Source organism: Phoxinus phoxinus, assembly GCF_949152265.1.
Source record: "Phoxinus phoxinus genome assembly, chromosome: 9".
Classification (NCBI taxonomy): domain Eukaryota; kingdom Metazoa; phylum Chordata; class Actinopteri; order Cypriniformes; family Leuciscidae; genus Phoxinus; species Phoxinus phoxinus.
In genome coordinates, this window is record NC_136884.1 from 37,518,264 (window position 1) to 37,537,924 (window position 19,661).

General features: G+C 39.4%; 1 long non-coding RNA gene across 1 annotated transcript; it reads right to left on the bottom strand.

The window, feature by feature from the left end:
* Nucleotides 1-3,907: 3,907 nt before the first annotated feature.
* LOC307004163 lies at nt 3,908-13,153 on the bottom strand. The gene is made up of 3 exons (XR_013798933.1): nt 12,747-13,153; nt 12,341-12,433; nt 3,908-4,996 (listed from the first exon to the last, which is right to left on the bottom strand). It is a non-coding gene; the product is annotated as an uncharacterized lncRNA (long non-coding RNA).
* Between the last annotated feature and the right edge of the window lie 6,508 nt (nt 13,154-19,661).

A 19,661-nucleotide genomic window follows, 5' to 3' on the forward strand; every position in this document is an offset into this window, starting at 1 on the left:
TTGGAAAAGATTGGGCTTTTATTCAAAATTAACAAATAACATACATGAACATTTTGTTAACAACATGGTAAACATTTAATATAAAAAAAACATTTATAACAATTAACAAGTGCACTTAAATATGCAAGTTAACATTTTTTTGTAAAAACAAATTAAAACAATTACAAGAATACACTCACACACGCACTCACACACATACGCACTGCACTCTCTCACTCAAACAAGCACTCACGCACACATGCACTCACTTACGCATGCACACGCACTCACTCTCACACACACTCTCACTTTCACACTTACTCATATACAACCTTGCTCACAGACGACACGCACACACACGCACACACACACACACACACACACACACACACACACACACACACACACACACACACACACACACACACACACACATGTAACGGATGTGGAAGGACACACTCACAAATGAGGTTCAGCTTGAATTTATCTTTTTTTGGAAACAACAAGAAGACAATTTACATTGGCTGATGACAGACTGCAGACATTCATATGGACCACAGCATCGACACTTGAATCTGCTCGTACCACTAACTCGTATTATTCACATTACCGGTAAACACGTAGTAATGATATACAATGTGAAAAACTTAACATAATACTTAAAATAAGTACACCAATGTAAATGTACAGAATTATTAATTGCAGACAACATCGATAATTCTTGATTAATTGTCAAATGGTTAGGGGGACGTTATTTTGCGCCCCCACTGGTGTCAAAGACGTCGCCTAGTAACGTTCTGGGAACGTTCAGAGACGGTCATGATGTGGAGTTCTTTAAAGGTTCGGGGGACGTTATTTTGCGGACCTTCACAGAACATTCGGGACGTTATCGGAGCGTTTAGGGGACCATGTTTTATTTGGAAATGTGATGTTTCCAGAACGTTCTCAGAACGCCCCCACTGGTGTCAAAGACGTCGCCTAGTAACGTTCTGGGAACGTTCAGAGACGGTCATGATGTGGAGTTCTTTAAAGGTTCGGGGGACGTTATTTTGCGGACCTTCACAGAACATTCGGGACGTTATCGGAGCGTTTAGGGGACCATGTTTTATTTGGAAATGTGATGTTTCCAGAACGTTCTCTGAACGCCCCCACTGGTGTCAAAGACGTCGCCTAGTAACGTTCTGGGAACGTTCAGAGACGGTCATGATGTGGAGTTCTTTAAAGGTTCGGGGGACGTTATTTTGCGGACCTTCACAGAACATTCGGGACGTTATCGGAGCGTTTAGGGGACCATGTTTTATTTGGAAATGTGATGTTTCCAGAACGTTCTCAGAACGCCCCCACTGGTGTCAAAGACGTCGCCTAGTAACGTTCTGGGAACGTTCAGAGACGGTCATGATGTGGAGTTCTTTAAAGGTTCGGGGGACGTTATTTTGCGGACCTTCACAGAACATTCGGGACGTTATCGGAGCGTTTAGGGGACCATGTTTTATTTGGAAATGTGATGTTTCCAGAACGTTCTCAGAACGCCCCCACTGGTGTCAAAGACGTCGCCTAGTAACGTTCTGGGAACGTTCAGAGACGGTCATGATGTGGAGTTCTTTAAAGGTTCGGGGGACGTTATTTTGCGGACCTTCACAGAACATTCGGGACGTTATCGGAGCGTTTAGGGGACCATGTTTTATTTGGAAATGTGATGTTTCCAGAAAGTTCTCTGAACGCCCCCACTGGTGTCAAAGACGTCGCCTAGTAACGTTCTGGGAACGTTCGGAGACGGTCATGATGTGGAGTTCTTTAAAGGTTCGGGGGACGTTATTTTGATGTTCCCAGAACGTTCTCTGAACGGGGCGTCAAAGACCTGTAGGGAACCAAACTAGAATGTTACTGGAGAAACTCTTCCACACTTGTTCTTGCAGAACCTTAATCAGAAATAAGCATGCACGTTTAACACATTCAAAGATAAAATACAAAGCAGGGATCCGTCATTTATTTATTTATTTATTTATTTTGTTTGAACAAAAACAGATTATAAATTAATATTAATGTGGCCATGCATAGTAAGCGTAGAAAATAAATCAAACACAGTAAATAAAAAAAATCCAGTTTTTAAAAGTTTTTCCAAATATTAGGAAACAGTAATAACAAGAACAAAGATGTATATTAATTTTATGTTCAATAAATGCTGAACAACAAGTAACAATAACAATTAAAGCTGCTAGCAGCATTTATCGGTGTTCAAGCTTTTAAGGCCTTTGAGCACATTTAAGCATTTAAGACATTAAGTTTTATTTAGCAAGCTTTTAACCACTGACATAATAGATTGAAAAATTAATTTACCATGATTCACCATTTTCTAGTATGATAGTTTACCATGATATACCAAGTTCCAGTATGATTCACCATGATTCACCTGTTCTAGCATGGTTTACAACAATTGAACACATTCTAGTTTGATTTAATATGATTCTAGCATGATTTACCATAGTTAACCATGATTTATCTGAGTTTACCTTGATTTACCATGTTACAGGATGATTTACCATTATATACCACATTTTAGAATTATTTACCAGGAATCTAGCATGATTTACCCTATTTACTGTGATTTACCATGTTTCTAGCTTTAATAGCCATGATTTACCACGTTGCTAGCAATTATGTGAAGCATCAGAACAAATGAAGTGATAAACTCTGACAAAATATGATTGTGTTATAATAGTAATTGTTATATAAGGGATTGTTTAGTGTCTAAATATATGAATGCAAAAGCATATGTGAAAAGACTATAAGTCGAATGTCCAGCAGAGGGCAGTAGAAGACCACTTATTGGCTCACTTTCATTTTACAAGTCTTGAGTTTTACCAGTATTTTGCACTAAGCAAAGCAGTTTTTCCATGTTAACTGCATTATGCATGCTCTCTCACACACACACAACAGTTGTTTTTCCAATGCTACTGTAATGTAATTGAGAAAATATGGTCTCTAAGCATTTCACATATGTCTTTGTAAACCATTAATTAGTTTTTATTTAGGATTTATAGGCTTTTGGGTGTATTTTGACACGCCCCTTTTCTAAAAGACCCTGTTATAGCCATAAGAAAAATGCAAAAGTTAAACTTTTTTTTGATAATTATTGATCCAGAGAGTCCATAGAACATTCCTGTACTGGTTTGGTTCTGATTAGGCAAAAAAAATGTAGGACTAGTTCGCAATTGTAGGTTTTTTGTCAAATTCTAAATGCAGGGAAAAGTCTCATACTGGAAATGAAACCAGATATATACATAGGGTTGAAGAGTTTTAGCCAACATTGTTTTTTCTGCTGTAGTGCCACTGTCTGGCCAATTGGCGTGATAGTCTGTCAACCTCTAAGTAAATTAAGACCTACAAAGTAGCCTAGTGTATGAAATAGCATTTGGACATCAGTTTTAAAGGGTAACTAAACTCCTGGTGAGAGCCTGACTCCACCTACTGGCAATATTTGAAAAAAATGCATGCACCTGAGATGGATCTCTCTGTAGGCAAAGGTGAGGTTAGGTGGTACCCTCTTACATCACAGGGCCCCACAACATCCAATAGGGAAATTCAACTGCAGTAGCCACCGTTCAACCTGAAGAGGGCAGCACTCAGACGTTTTTACACCATATATTGTAGAATTAAAACACTTTATACTTAAATGTCAAAAAAATTACTTGAATCAATGAACAGCATTAATAAGCCCCAGTCTTATAGATCGTTAACTAAAAAAAGTTGTTTTAGCGTTTAGTTATACCCTTTAAGCTTGTGTAATAGAAAAGATGAAAAGTTTAAAAGTCATCAGTTTTAAGTAATCAATACCTGCAAGTATGGTCTTTATAGACCTTAATAGGATTTTGGAGAAAGATGAGACAGTCAATGTTTAAAGTAGTGTCAAACCAGTAAAGAACTTTTATTAGGAACATAAAAAAGAACATACATAAAACAAACAATTGTCAACATATAATGTTCTTTATAAGTGTTACAATATAAGAAAATTAAGAAACAATCATGTTTTTTATATATATTTACTTTTTCATCTGAACGAGAGGCAGTTGAATTGTTGAATTTATGTGGATGTCAGAACAGACAAAGTTCTGCACTTTATGAGGTCCCCTTCAACGTCTTGTTTGTCCAACTAGCCATCAAACAATTTTGCCAAGTCGTCCAATGTCATGTCTTCAGTTGGAGTTCAAAGTGATGCAGGAGTTTCCTCATCTTTGTTTTTTTTTGGTGGGGCAGAACAGTCAGAATCCTTTTTTCTTTTTTGTGTTGAGGATGGGCTGTGCAGTGGTTTCAGCAGATGGGGATGGTGGATTAGAGGTTGGAGAGGCAGTTTGAGGTTGTTGCAGTGATGTGATGTAGTAGTCAGATGTATAGGTAATATTAACAGTTCCACACTTTAACAGGAGCTCTTCGATGTCCTGTTCATCCATTTGGGAGATTTCAGCTTTCTCTTGTACGATTCTGTACAACAGGGAGTTTGCAATTTTTAGGTCCACTTCGTTTTTTCAATCAGGAATGTGAGGATTCCGTGGCATTTTGTTGTGTATCTGTCAGATCTTCTTAGAAATTTGCATTTGTTGCATCGGTGGAACTCTTGTTTTGTGTTGAAGTTGGGTTGAGCAGAGAGGCATTTCGGACACTGTTGTTTGAGCACCTTTATTTTTGCACTTTCCAGTGGTGCAGTCAAGTGCAGTGTGGTGTTTTCAAGGGCGGTGCTTGAGGGTTGTTTAAATGGTACTGGTGTGGCCAATGCGGTAATGACTGTGTTGCGTGTTGTTGTCAAGTGTTTTTCGCCTAGATATATTCTTGTCGCCAGATCAGTGAAGTTGTACGATTGGTTGTTTTGAATTAAGTCAATGTGTGACTCCCAAAGCGCTAGTTTCATTGTTTCAGTATCGTCAGCGAGGTGACAGTACTTGACTTCGCAGTCAACATTATTCAGTTTCACTGTTTCGGATGTACTTTCAGCTTTGTAGACCATTGCAGACAATGTGGACACCTGTGAATGACAACAGTGAAATTAGATATAGCAATTAATGTACATAGGTAGGACAAATATTATTTTATATTAGGCTATTAGGGATCAGTTTAGGATCATCTGAAATACTTGTCAATTAGTAAGAATATATAATATTTTTATTTTATTTACAATGTAGTAATACTTAAATTTAGGATTGTATAAATTACTTCTGCAATGTAAGTGGCTTTGGATAAAAGTGTTTGCCATATGTATAAATGCAAATTACTCTGCCCTGGATTATGATTAAATTATATGGATTTAAGTTTGTGATAGACGTAGGTGTTACACTCTCAGTTTGTTTTGTTCTTGTCTGTGTTTGGATAATTTGGTTATTAGTTTAGATTTTTTTTCTTCTGTTCCTTGCTTGTTGGTTTTTTGATTTATTGTTATTTCATATAATTGTTAGTTCAGTTCAGGTGTCTTGTTAGTCTTGTCAGCTGTGTATTGTTTATTTAAGCCTATGATTAGTTTGGTTACTTTTTTTTTTGCATTATGGTTAGGTTGTTTTTGTGATTATTCCAGAAAGCAGGTTATGTGCCATACCTGAGTTTAAGGGTAAGTCAGTGGATAACCTTAACTTTTGGTTCCAAAAACAGAGGTAACTTTCAGGTTATGCAAGTAGCTATAGTAACCTACTCTCTCATAATTTGCCCTGGCATAAGTTCTGTGCCAGGGTTTGTGTACTTCAGAGATGTTCAGTTCATGTGTGGCCTATTGATGAAGCTCCAATGGGTGTGGCATACTGCGTATAATATTAAAAGTTATAAATATATACTTTTCATCTTTGTGCATGCCATAACTCTGTCTGACGCACCCACCGCTGGCCTAGCTTAGCACAAAGACTGGAGGTAAATGGCTCCAGCTAGCATACTGCTCCCAATAAGTGACAAAATAATGCCAACATGAATAAGACCAATGTATGGACCTGATATGATACATTTCCTCTACGGTTTACTTGAGCCATAACCAACCATATTTTTACTGAATACATTAACCAGTGTTATGAAATGGGTTTTTATTGTACAGTTTTACTAGATAGATGACTGAATAATTATAGTATGAAGCGACGTGGGTCATTTTAAGATAATTACTCCAACGTCTACAGATCATGAAGTTAAAATGTGCATGTCATTTTCCACTACTGATTGATGTGTATATACTTACTCAGTTGTCGCCTCACTTTGGTTAATTTCACCGCACTCTTTTGTAGCTGCCGTTGTGAAAATACCATGTTTCTCTGGTGAAAATATTATTGTGTCATGGTACTGGTCGCGTTCTGTCTGCAGCACGGCGTTGAAGAACTTTGAGTTATTTTTTGATGTTTTAATTGAGGATACTTTGTATATATACCCACATAGAGTGACCGTTTCTTCTGCATCTGCAGTTGCTGCTGTTTGTTTGTTTTCCATGTCGCCTAAATCAATATTAGCTTGCAGAATTGCACTGATCAATAGCTCGAACGTTAACTGCTGGCGATGTTTGAATTGGTTTTACAGTAGTAATAAAAAATGCCGCCATAAACTTAAGGCGAGACACCGGCAGGCAAAAACACTGGTCAATTTTGAGAATTTGGGCTATTTGTCTTCAATAAAATGTCTTCTTTCAGCCTTGTGGTGAGAAAAAGTCCAAAATACACATTTAGGTCTTTCTTTTACTACACTTTGTCCGCGATCGCTGTTTGCACCCTATCATCACACACACACCATTGGGAAGTTCTCTCTCTCCTTTACAATGCTGTCGGATCCAAATATGGTAATTTCCGTTTTATCAGCAGCCAATCGTGAAAGCACAATGGGCATTTAACTCTAAAAGCGAAATCTCATTGGCTGATGTCAATTTCTGACAACGTGATTGGTTCAGAAGCATCATGTGACGCGCTCTGACATTTAGATGTGTGTTTTTGACCTTTTTTTCTGCTCAGTTAAAGGCCATAAATGCTGTGTTTATAAGGTTTAATGTGATTTAGGTGGTTTGTATTGTTGTTGCTAATGATTTGATGAGATACTGTGTCAGTAAATAGTTGTTTCCACTAAAAAAGTATGAATTTTTACATTACAAATCTTTAAATGCCTTTTTCTCAAAATGTTTTTTTTGGTCATTCTCCAGTTTAAACATCTCAGTCTATGTAGCACCTATGAACACCAAACTTTCCAGTTATACACTTAGCAGTATTCTGAAGATATGTTCAGAGGGTTGAATTAATTGTCGAGTTCACGCGCGTGATCATAGGTAACTAAACCTATGCGCGTGAACTCGACAGTCGACTACTGTGGACTTCGACCGAAAACAGGAACTAAATACAGGTATGTGCGCTGGCTGATATAACATCATTTTTATTAAAGGGGTCATGACATCTTTTGGTATATAAGAGGTCTTTGTACCATTAAAACGTCCTGCAAGTTTCATAGCTTAAGACGTCCTCCCCATTATAAACGAATCATTTATTTAATCAAGCTCTAAATACAGCTCGTTCTGGATCCATGGTAAGAAGTGACGTCACGGTACGAAGTGACGTACCAGCGTTTGCATACGACCGCCTCCAGGCACAAGACAGCTACGCTTAAAGCGCAAGGCAACTACGCTCACTTCGTATCGTTGTCGCGCCCGCGCGCCGCTCGCCTCACAAGTGTTCAGTCGACGGACAGCGAGTGGGTCTGTGTACAGGGAAATCACGATGCCGCAGATGTGCTGTTCCTGGCTGTGGACAAACAACATCTTTGAATACGCTGCGAAAGATCCAGACGGCAGGGAAAAATGGATGCACTTCATTTTTTGCGGACGTCTCAGTCACGGCAGTGTTAGTTTAAGCGTTTGTTCTATACATTTGAAGGATGACTGTTTTAAACTTGGCCAGAAAACTGTTGCTCAAAGATAAGTCCGTGCCGACTATTCTGGGCTCAGCATCGACGACGCAAACTGTAAGTAATGTATTTAAAACTTTAAACTACTTTTTAAATACGCTGAAAGATTCAGTCGTCAGGGAAAAATGGATGCACTTTATTTTTTGCGGACGTCCCAGTCACGGCAGTGTTCTGTACATTTAAGGATGACTGTTTTGAGGAAAAAATCCCAATATGATGCTTGGCTTTGCCAGAAAACTGTTGCTCAAAGATAAGTCCGTGCCGACTATTCTCTGGGCTCAATAACGACGACGCAAACTTACTTTTTACCATGGCTAATATAAACACATTTGTATAAGAGAATCTTGAAAATATGTCGCCTTTCTAGTAGGCCTACATGTGATAGAAAATTAAAAATGTTGCCTTTATCAATGCTGCATCTTCAAAGATGGCCTGTCTGTGCATGCATTTTTGTCCGTGGTACACCCTATAATTTCATTGGAATTAGTTAAATAATGTTAAACTGTTAGCAAATGAAGCTATAGGATAATTATGCAACAATAATCCGTTTTCAAGTGTCTCGGGTTAATTTTTTTTTATTAATTCAAAATAGTTTCACTTTCCATGTGGACACGGGCTGATCCAGTCTTCGTTGTTGTGGTGATGGTTCATTTTCCTCTGATTCCGGCTCAAACATAATAAGGTTTTATCATTGCAAGAGCCATCGCTTAGCATGCATCACCCACTATTAAACAGTTGCGCCGAATCCGCAAACCTTCTGGCTGGGGGCGTTAATAATTGATGCATAGGCACTGACGTTAGCCAATCATAACAGTGGGCGTTAACACTGAACTCTTAAAGGGGAAACACCCCCAAAACAGACTGTTTGAATCAGAGGATGAGAAACAGGGGGGGAAAAGGTCATAAATCACTACATTTTAAAAGTTTTTGGTAAAAAAAACTATAGTAATACTATAATTGCACCTAAGGGAACATAATAATAAAATAAAAAAAACCATGTCATGACCCCTTTAATATCTTTCACATCTACTGCAGTCAGATTCACTCGTGTTCACTCTGAAGGAATCACTCAACATGGCTGGGCACTTGTATGACACATCAAGGATGATAAGAGAAATAAAAGCAGGTTTAAAATGAGACCCCATTCAAGTCAATAGGGTGCAAATTTTAAAAAGAGGATAACACAGTGTTTTTTAACGATTTTTGTCGTTGTTCTCTGTATTGACAGCACTCCAAATTTACAAAAAATTGAGCTCAATGTTAAAATTGACCGGAGTTCTCCTTTAATAAATAATTCCTGGCCTGATTTATATGACATTTTACTCAAAAAAATATGGCGAAAATCGATTTAAGGCTATGGACAGTATATTTTGATTTCCTAGGTAATGAAAGCATATATCCTGAAATCCCTCTGAACATCTTTTTTCATCTTGTGTGTAATCAAAATGAAAAAAACTATTTTGCACCTGGCTTTATCAGATCTATCTACCGAAAATATATGCAAAATTGCGCATATTTAATTATTATTATTATTATTACCTTTATTTAACCAGAAAAGACTCATTGAGATTCAAAATCTCTTTTCCAAGAGCGTCCTGGCCAAGACAGGCAGCAGCACAATTAACAAGATTTACAGACATAAAACATATAAGATCAACATATAACAATTTGTGCCAGTAATAAATAGTTATAAGATCATAACAAAAATAAAAAATCAGTTTCATATACATTATCACAAGAAATAAGAACAGCAAGGATCGTCCGAATACTCAATCATAACATCTACAGCCAGCTTGTGTCGCCTCCATGTTTTTTAAAAGTAATTTAAAATCAATCAATGAAACAGGCACCTGAAGATTCAGGACATTTTGCAGCTGATTCCAAGCGCAGGGGGCCGCATACTTGAACGCCCCTTTTCCCAATTCGGTATTAATGAGATAATGCCTAATTAACTTGTAAGTAATCAACTGAGGAAGTTTCATGGTGATATCTATTATTTTAAAATGTTACCCTATTCACCTGTAGTGTCTCGCCTTAAAGGCCATCTTGCAGGGGTTTTTTTTCTTCAAAATTAATATATAACCTTGTATGAAAATACCATATGAAAAGTAAATGCAGGATTTAAAATCGTTTTGCAAGACATAAGGGCACAAATTTAGTAGAAAACGTGACCGTTTCCTTGACCGTGTTGAAAAACCGCTTTTTTTCACCATCGCGTCATATTACGTCACATGAGGTAGTCGTTTGCCGCCGGGCTCTGCGTTGTGCGTTCGCTCAGTGCAGAATAGGCTGGTATTCAGTTGGAGCGGTCGTGATTCAGTGTGTTTTCGGTGGTTATTGTATTTCAATTAATCATCGTCGTGGTCAGAGGTGTAGTGGTAAAAAAAGAGGTGGGTAAACTAGGCCTATACATTCTGGTGAACCACGACGTGGTCACCCGGTAAGGTGTATGTGTATCCTGATGACATCGCTATAGGCATCATTTGATGGTACTACCAAGGGTATCACTGGTTGTTCCCTCATCATAGGTCACACAATCACTATTCAATTCATACATTAATCTAAATTCTTGTTAAAAAGACTCAAGAAGGAATAATATGGTTGAAATCTATAAAGTTTACTAAATTACAAAACAGAGAGAACAAAAATATTTTTAACCCGTAATTACAAAACAAAAACGGTTGTTGTATTTTTAAAAGGCAAAATTTTAATTTGAACTGTAGGCTAGGCTACACCAAATGCTGCGCAAAAAAATTAATATTGACAAATTTTTGTTTATTAGGCTACTTGTTGCCCCTTAATTAAACATTTAAAATATTCACAAATTAATATGGATTTTGTTGTTGTTGATTTATTTTTCTGAGACAAAATTAGAACCTGGAAATGATATTATTCCCGCAGTGCTGAATGAGAAGAGCCATATGTCTCTGGAACCACAGCCTACAGAAAGGTGATTTATAGGCTATAATGATAATAAATGTGTCTGAAAAAATAACGAGGCATTTTAATTGTTTATTAATAAACTATTGTTTTCTAAATCAGTGTCGGTTAAAAACATATCTCCATCTCCGCTGTTAAGCGGGTGCGCTTTTAGAGAGAAATGCACCTTTCATACGCATTACATAATCAGAATGTATTAGCTTTCGATTCGAATTTGTTCGTTTTGAAGTGGACATTTCAAGCTTTAGCCTACATATATATTTAGTTTCAGTTCTCGCGCTCCAGTTCACGGAGATCATGAAAGCGCGCCTGATTGTTTTATTTTATTTGACAAAAGCACAACGCTTTCTTGTTATTGCGAGTTTACACAAATAAAAGTAGTGGCGAATAATGTATTATTATTTTCTGTATGACCAGAAATGATAGAGTATTTTAAATTGTTTCACTGTTAAGTGTTCGCGCCTGCGCGTCCGTGCCATGCAGTGCGCGCTCACACTCCGCTCCACTCTCGGATAGCCTACGCGTCAAAATCTTGTGTTTATTTAATCTCGGCGACATGGAGTTATATGATGACGGCGATATGTGCACACTGTCCCGGCTCCTTCATCGGGTCGCCCGGTCCGCCGTCAGATTGTGTTTCGGCCGCGGGCGGGAAACATGACGGTCACGGATCCGTCAGAGATCATTTATTGTACTTCTGTTTTACAAAATGCATAGGCTACATGTAGCCTACCTGTCTTAATGTGCCTTGTCTTAATTTAATTAACATATCCTACATAAACTTGTAATTAATGTAATGCATTTATGTGTTTGTTATTAGTCTGCAGCCGACACTTATTATAAATATAATAGCCTATTAAGTTCATTTCCAATCTGTACTCCGAATTCTAATGTTTGTGTTGGCTGTTTCTACATATAAAGTTTTTATACAGTAAGACAGTTGTGATTGTGATTATTTTTGTATTCATTGTCACCAAATGGGGCCATTCAAAGCCTTTATAAAGTCCCTCTTCCTCTTGAAACTGTCTCCTAATGGCTGACATACACAACACACGCAGGTAAGGGTCTAAATAATAGCTTTACTTTTGCCTGATACATGATAATAATCTGTACAATATTGTGATCTGAGCATAGTGTTATACATATCGTCGGCTAACGTGAATAAATCTATAAGCTAGTAACACTGTTCTCTCATCGAGACCCCTGACCCCTGCCTCAGCGTCCGATCTGTCATTGCGATCCATTGCTTTCCTATTGTTTACTTTGACCGCTCTGCCTCATGTTACGTCACTTCCGGTTTGGCGGTTTTCAAACGCGGAAGTAAAATTCTCACAAAAACGACTCCAGAAGCCTAAATAGCGTTTTATAAGTATATGTTCATATTTAAATATAGTTCCTACATTATTTTTCTATACATTGGCTCACTGGGTACTCTAACCTGCAACATAGCCTTTAATTTACTGAAGATTAAAATTTATCTTAACAGATGATAGAAGACCAACATTACTGTAAACATACATACCATGGAAAGTATTATTAGCTGAAAGATTTGGCAGGGATGGCTCCTCTTCCTCAGGTGAGTGAGCAGTTATTGTGATGTCAGTAGGTGGTTTGTCTAAGAACAGACATTGAAAGCATGGGATAAACTCATAGTTCAGGGGAGTTAAGTATTTTGACAAGGAATTGTAACTTACACAAAATTCCATGACAAAAAATACCACCATACAACTCACACAATATAAGACACAATTCAAAACATTTTTAAAATAGGATTTTCATCCGAAATCTGTTTGTATTTCACACAAATAGCCTGTTCACGTCAGCTGGCAATGCACTTATTTTGCCTGTTCAACAATTGACAGTGGACACAACACCATCAAATCAGCACAACACAAGAAATGACACCAAAAGTTAAATCTGTTACTTACAACTCGGGGCCTTTGGGAGGCTTAATGGCTTTTGAGAGGATGTGGACATTTTTCTCCTTTTTTCGGTAGGAATCTCACATTCTCCTATTAATTCAGGATGAAACAGTTTATATATAGTTTAGTTTTATAAAGTAGTTGTCTCTGTAATCATGCATGGTATATGGCATAATTTTTATACATAATCAGCGGAGTAATGCATGAAAAAGCAATCGCGTGTGTTTACCTTCACTCTCTGTCCAGTATTTTCATGGTACTTTTTCCCCCCGCACTTTTAGCACCTCTTCTTCTGTGTCCACATTTGAACTTTCTACAGCTTTTTTGTCTCGCTCTCTGGCTGTCTTATAGTTGTCTAAGCATAGACTAAATTTGTGTTGTCTTTTTAGTTTTTTTGTAATCATTTTACTATGTAAAGGCAGTGTACCTTCATATGACTATATATTTATTCAGTTTTCTCACCAGTCTCAGAGAGTATTCTTATCTGGCCTTTGGGAGGCCTTTTCCATGGCATCAGCGTTTCTACGGGGCCAGTAGCAAATCAGAACCTAAAACATTTCAGGGAAAAGTTAATCACATCTTATTTTTTTCCGGTATTAATTGTGTGTGTGTTTGTGTGTGTGCACATGCATGTAACCTTACCCCATTCACCTCCTCTACCCATAATGCAGGCGCCACAGCAATTGCATTTTCTTGTTCAAAGATAACTATGTAAAATCCAACCTACATTACAAACAGAAGAACATACACTCCTTAGAAAAGAGGGCCAATAAATATTAAAGCTAAGTTAAGAGATTAAAGCAATGACAGAAAAAAAATAATACTATGTACATATTTCCTTAATCAAGGTCATGAAGGAGAGAAAAGACAACTTTGCGGCCATGCCCGTCCTCAAGGATCATTGCCCTTCCTTGCAAGTTTGTCTTGTCCAGAATCTCCATCTTTGATGGACCACATACATAGGCTCCATAGATCATTGAGTCACATGGCTCGTAAAGGTACAACGTTAAGTGTGAGAAGACTCTACATAAGAACTTTCCGGAGTTGGTCCTCTCCAGAACTTCACAGCAGGATGTTGGGCTAACAATGTAAACATTATTAGGATGTTTCAATTGTATTGGCCTCTCTTCGTTTGTTTGTATAGGCATCTGTGAACGTTCTTGGAGCCGTTTTGCTGCTTGGACTAGAACAAGGTTTCCTGATCTAACCATCTTCTTCAGCTGGTGCAGGTAGCTCTCAAACGCAAAGGCACTGCATTTGTCTAATGATCCATATGTGGTGGCATCAGCAGTGAGGTGAAGCAGTGAGTGCACATTGTACACTAGGAATTCTTTCCCATATATGTGCCGGCCTTGGTCTACAAAATATGTGAGGAGCTCATGGGCATACACATTGTGGGTTTGTGTTAAATGTGGAGACACTAGTATACACAAAGCCACACTAAAGGCCATGAAATGACTGTACAGGGTTTCTGGCAGGATTCCCCGGAGAACAACTTTGCCAGTGTAGAGCATAAACTGCCTGAATTCAGTGGCCTTCCACCTCTCCAACTCCTCCAGACTGCGTGGCTTCCTGGCAAAAATATGGGGTATGTCACTTCTCAAATTCCTTAGCCTCTGATTGACCTCGCTCAGCTTAGCTAAGCTGGCGATAGCCGATTCTCCGACTTGCCCCGTGACCATAGTAGGAGCATTTTTCTCGTCACTCCCAGGCAGCATTGGTGCATGTAGTCAGCAGGCAAAGACTTGATCATGTCAATTTGGAGATTGCTGAAAGGGGACACGGCATTTTTGTGATGATGTTCTGGCTGGTGTTGCTCTCTAAATGAGACATCATTCCTCAAAGTGAGGTCATGCACTTGTTGGTACGTGATGCGCCCCTCCCAGTTGCCTTTTTGGGTGAATTTGTCAGCCATAGTAACCTGAGAATTGTTTGATGCACTTCAGCATGGCTTTTGCTGGTGCATCACAGGTAATGCATCTCAATCTCACATTGAGTGTTGTTTCTCCCCATGCAAAGCCATTCATTTGAATAATTTTCAGTTCATCTGATATGACTTTAATGAAATCCAGTGATTTGGGCTTGGCCTCAGTAAGGGCAATGGTCAAAGGAAATGTGCTTGCTGGTTTTAGATGTACTGTGCAGAGTACAGGCCAGAAAGATTTACCAGTGCTCTTAAAGAGTGGCAGTCCATCTACATTGAGGGAAATCTCAAGCTCAGTGATGTCTTTTACATAATTGTTGGGATACCGATTCAAGCACATGATTAATTGTTCAGTCACTCCTAATAATGCATTACACACCAGACACCATTTGACTTTCAGCATGATCCATTTTTAATAATGTTTTAGTAGTAGATGGCTGGTGTTTATGCCCTTGATCTCTGAGAATTTTGAGCAGTTTGTCTGCAGCATTGTGCTTGATATTATATTCATTGATCCACTTCTTTAACTCCTCTGCTAAATTTTCAGTGGGCATATCAATGTTGGCAGTATTCTCAAAAAACTCTCCATCCATGTCACTACTGGAATATTCAAGAACCATATTCTCTGTGTCTTCTGCCATTTTATGTTGTAGCGATGTGACTGCATTGATGTCAGTATTGGCAAACGACATTTCATCGCTGTCACTATTAGATTCTCCAGTCATTGCATTTTTTAGGCCTGGGTTCCAGATTGGCATAGTGTCCCTGGGATTGTGTGCTTCACTGTCTAGCACAGTACTAGGACCAGCTGCATTAATGTGCACATTTCTCATTTTCCTTTGCACCCTCTGCCATAGTTGTTTGTATTCTCTTTTCCTAGCTTCTGCAGGCATCCAGTTGTGTGACACAGATATGTGTTTTTTTTCTCTGCAAATGGGTACACACATGTAATTTAAGTAGAAAACCTAAAGATCATTCATTTTGAAGCAAATACAGTGATCTTTCACTCCACATTAAGGTGAAAAACATCTTGTTATAACTTATCACATTGCTGTGAAATCTATCCTTTTTTCTGGCATGTCAGCAATATGCTGTAAATTTAAAAACCTTTTTTGCAAGACAAGCCTACCTTCTGAGATGACATCATGCTAGTCTGTCTGTGGGGCAGGGTCTGGAAAGCACAGAAAAGATGCATAAAGTGAATGGACATCACATAAACCTTGATGTGGGAGAATTGTATTTACACTGTTACTTCAAAGGAGATGATACTAGATCCATGCCTAAATTGTGACTTGCTTACTTGGTTGTGCATTAAAGTGTAATTTCTATAATAATAATTTATTATTTATTTAATTAGTTTTTATTTTATTTTGTTTGTGTGTTTTGTATACCGTGTATTTATTGTTTGTTCTGATTTTGTTATGTAGGATATAAAGAAAACCAATACAAATTTAATTTCATGAACATTATTAAACATGGACCTTTTATTTTCACCAAAAAGGCTTATTTCTGCTAATAGCTATTGTAGGCTCGTTTTGAAAATACAAGCGCAAACTGAGAGCTGGCTGTTGCGGAGGCTGAGAGGCGCGCGTGCACGCTCACAGCCAAGCCTGTGAGAAAGTGCGTTAATATTAAAATAAAGTATACAATATTTATAATAATTGCCTTCATAATTTATTTTAAAGTAGCTAATGTTAACATGACAGACATAACCCTAAAAAATTAAGCTTATCTGAAAAGTATAGGCTACTCCTTTAGGCAAAATAACGTCACGTAGACATAACTGTGAGAGATCAATCAAGCCCGGTCCCATCCACCACTCAACGATCACTTTCCCCAGAGTACTAATCACATACACCTTTTCCCCATCAGCAACCTCGTTACCTTGCACTACAAAACACTCACCACAGATTCAGTTCACCGTCAAGCCTCCAACAGGAACAGACTGATCTACTTTGCCTCTCTGATCCTTGGATGCCCCAAGAACCCCGAACGTTAAGTGTACTTACCTGAGAAGATCATTAATCTCTGTGTCTTTGTTTCACTGCCTCCAGGACCTCTGTTCTGACATCCCCTTTCCTGGGATCCAGAGTCCACGTGAACCTGCCTGGTGTTTTCCGTATCTGAAGGTGGATGGGCTCACTTGATGTTGAACCAAGGGATCGTCACTTCATCTACACCCGACTCCGCTGAGTGCACACATTTCACGTTGCTAAATAAACCCTGTGTATTGGATTCACTACCTCTGCCTCCGTGTGTATATCCTGACAGAAGGCTTGACCTAAAATACCGTCATGAATCCAATACAGCCCGAAAGCATCCCAACGCATCAAGAGATCCCGAACCCGAATATCCCCGCCGGTGCTTCCGCAAACACTGCTCCTTCGCTGGTTTACGTCACCAATCCTGCCTCCCGACCAGCGCCCTTCTCTAGCAGGGCGGAAGATTGCAATGGGTCTTTGCTCCAATGTTCACTAGCCCTTGAACAACAAATCCACTTATGTCCCACAGAAAAATCTAAAATCTCCTTTATTATTCAGCAGTTATCCGGGGCAGCTTTAAGATGGGCTGAAACGCTCTGGTTCCAAGAGCCTACTGTTACCTCATCACTCCAGGAATTTATAACCCATTTCAAAGAAGTGTTTGGACGTCCAGTAGGAGACTCGACCATAAGTGACCGGTTATTGCAGTTACGTCAAGATAAAAAATCCGTTTCTGAGTATTACCACGAATTCCGAACCCTAGCAGCTGCAAGTGGGTGGAATGAAAAGGCCTTAATAACAGTCTATCGCAGAGGGTTAAATCCTTCACTTCGTCTCCAACTTGCCATTTATGATGATAATCTAGGACTAGAGAAGTTTATACAGCAAGCTATCCGAATCCAACAACGATCACAAAGTTGTGACCGAGACGTTCAAGATCAAGTTCCCAATTTTCATCAGAATCAACCTAAATCAATACCCAAGCAAGGGGTGGAGAGGATGCAGGTAGAGACCAGCAGATTGTCTCAAGAGGAACGCAACCACCGCCGAGAATTGAGATTGTGCCTATATTGTGAAAAGGATGGCCACTTCTTGAGAACATCCCCGTCTCGCCCCCCTCGACTGCTGGTGAGTTCTGTCCTTAACCAACTCTCTGTATCTGCCCCTTTAACAATATCAGTGACTTTAATGACTCAAAGCTTCAACGTTTCAGCCACGGCCATTGTGGACTCCGGATCGGCGGGCGACTTCATATCAGGGGAACTGTCCAAGAGACTCAAGCTCCAAAGAATCAACACTGCCACACCATACTCCATCCATGCCGTGACCGGTGAGACCATAAATAAAGGGTATGTAATCTCCCAGATAAACCCCATTATCCTATGTGTCCAGAAGTATCACACGGAGTTATTTAACCCTTTCATTCTTGAAAATAGCCAGACTGACATAATTCTCGGTCGCCCATGGCTCATCCGCCATCAACCCATGATAAATTGGGAATCTGGTGCAATTCTGTGCTGGGGCTGCAATTGTCTCTCCACCGATGTCACAACACCCTCCCAGTCAATAGACGAGCAACCAGAAGTGATTTCTGTGAGTTCCACCTCGATCGAAAGTCCTAACGAAAACCTGTCAGTGGCTATCCCTCCGTGTTATTCCTCATTCGCAGACGTTTTCAACCCTGTTGCAGCTTCCCAGCTACCTCCACATCGACCTTGGGATTGTGCCATCGATCTGGTTCCTGACGCTCGCATTCCCAAGGGTCGTATATATTCTTTGTCTATTCCCGAGCAAGAAGCCATGCAAAAATACGTCGATGAGGCTCTGCAACAAGGGTATATCAGACCTTCCACCTCTCCTGCAGCCGCAAGCTTCTTCTTCGTTCCCAAGAAGGATGGAGGTTTACGACCTTGTATAGATTATAGAGCACTCAATAAGATCACCGTCAAATTTAGCTACCCACTTCCTCTTGTCCCGTCCGCTCTCGAACAGCTACGAGGAGCAAGAATGTTCACCAAACTCGACTTGAGAAGTGCGTACAATCTGATCAGGATTCGAGAAGGGGATGAGTGGAAGACAGCATTCATTACACCCGCAGGTCACTATGAGTACCTTGTAATGCCATTTGGTCTGGTAAATGCTCCGTCTGTCTTCCAAAGCTTCATGGACGAAGTGCTCCGGGATTTCTTGAACCGCTTTGTTCTAGTGTACATCGATGATATTCTCATTTTCTCGAAGGACCAATCTGAACATCGACACCACGTTTTACTGGTACTCCAACGGCTTAGGGAATTCTCATTGTTCCTGAAAGCTGAAAAGTGCATGTTCCACCAGACATCCGTCGAATTCCTGGGGTACAGTCTCACCCCCAATTTCCACCAGATGCGTTACAGCTCCGGCACGGCGGCGGAGTCAATCGGTTTCCATTAAAGTCAATGTGTGTATTTCCACTGAATGCAGAACAGCTGCGTTCCGACTCCGGCGATCCGCAGCCCTCCGGAGCTGATACGCAAAGCTTCTATTTTTGACGGACGCCGGAGCCCTCCGCAGCACTACAGAGCAGAGTACGCAGGACAGGAAACAGGAAATCGAGCAAAAGAACTTAAAAACAAAAAACTAAATAAAAGATCCGTTTAATTTTCAAAATAAAATACACCGTGCTCATATTTCCCTACACTACACCTTGAAAACGTCATAATGGGCGGAGACAGGCCTGTTGAATTTTTTTTCCGAACACCTTTAACCCCGTTGACACGATGGATGAAGAGATGCTGATTCTCTAAGTACAACATCAACCAATTATATATGATCCTTCACATCCTTTTTATAAGGACAATATTAAAAAGGATGCAGCGTGGAAAAATATAGCAGACGTAATGGGTGTGGATGGTAAGTCACTTTTTTTTCTACGAAATAATGACATATAGCTAATAGTTAGTCATGTACTTGTAATGAGGAATTATATAGCTATAGATGATAAAAACCCATTAAAACTTGAATTAAGTAGCCATTGCA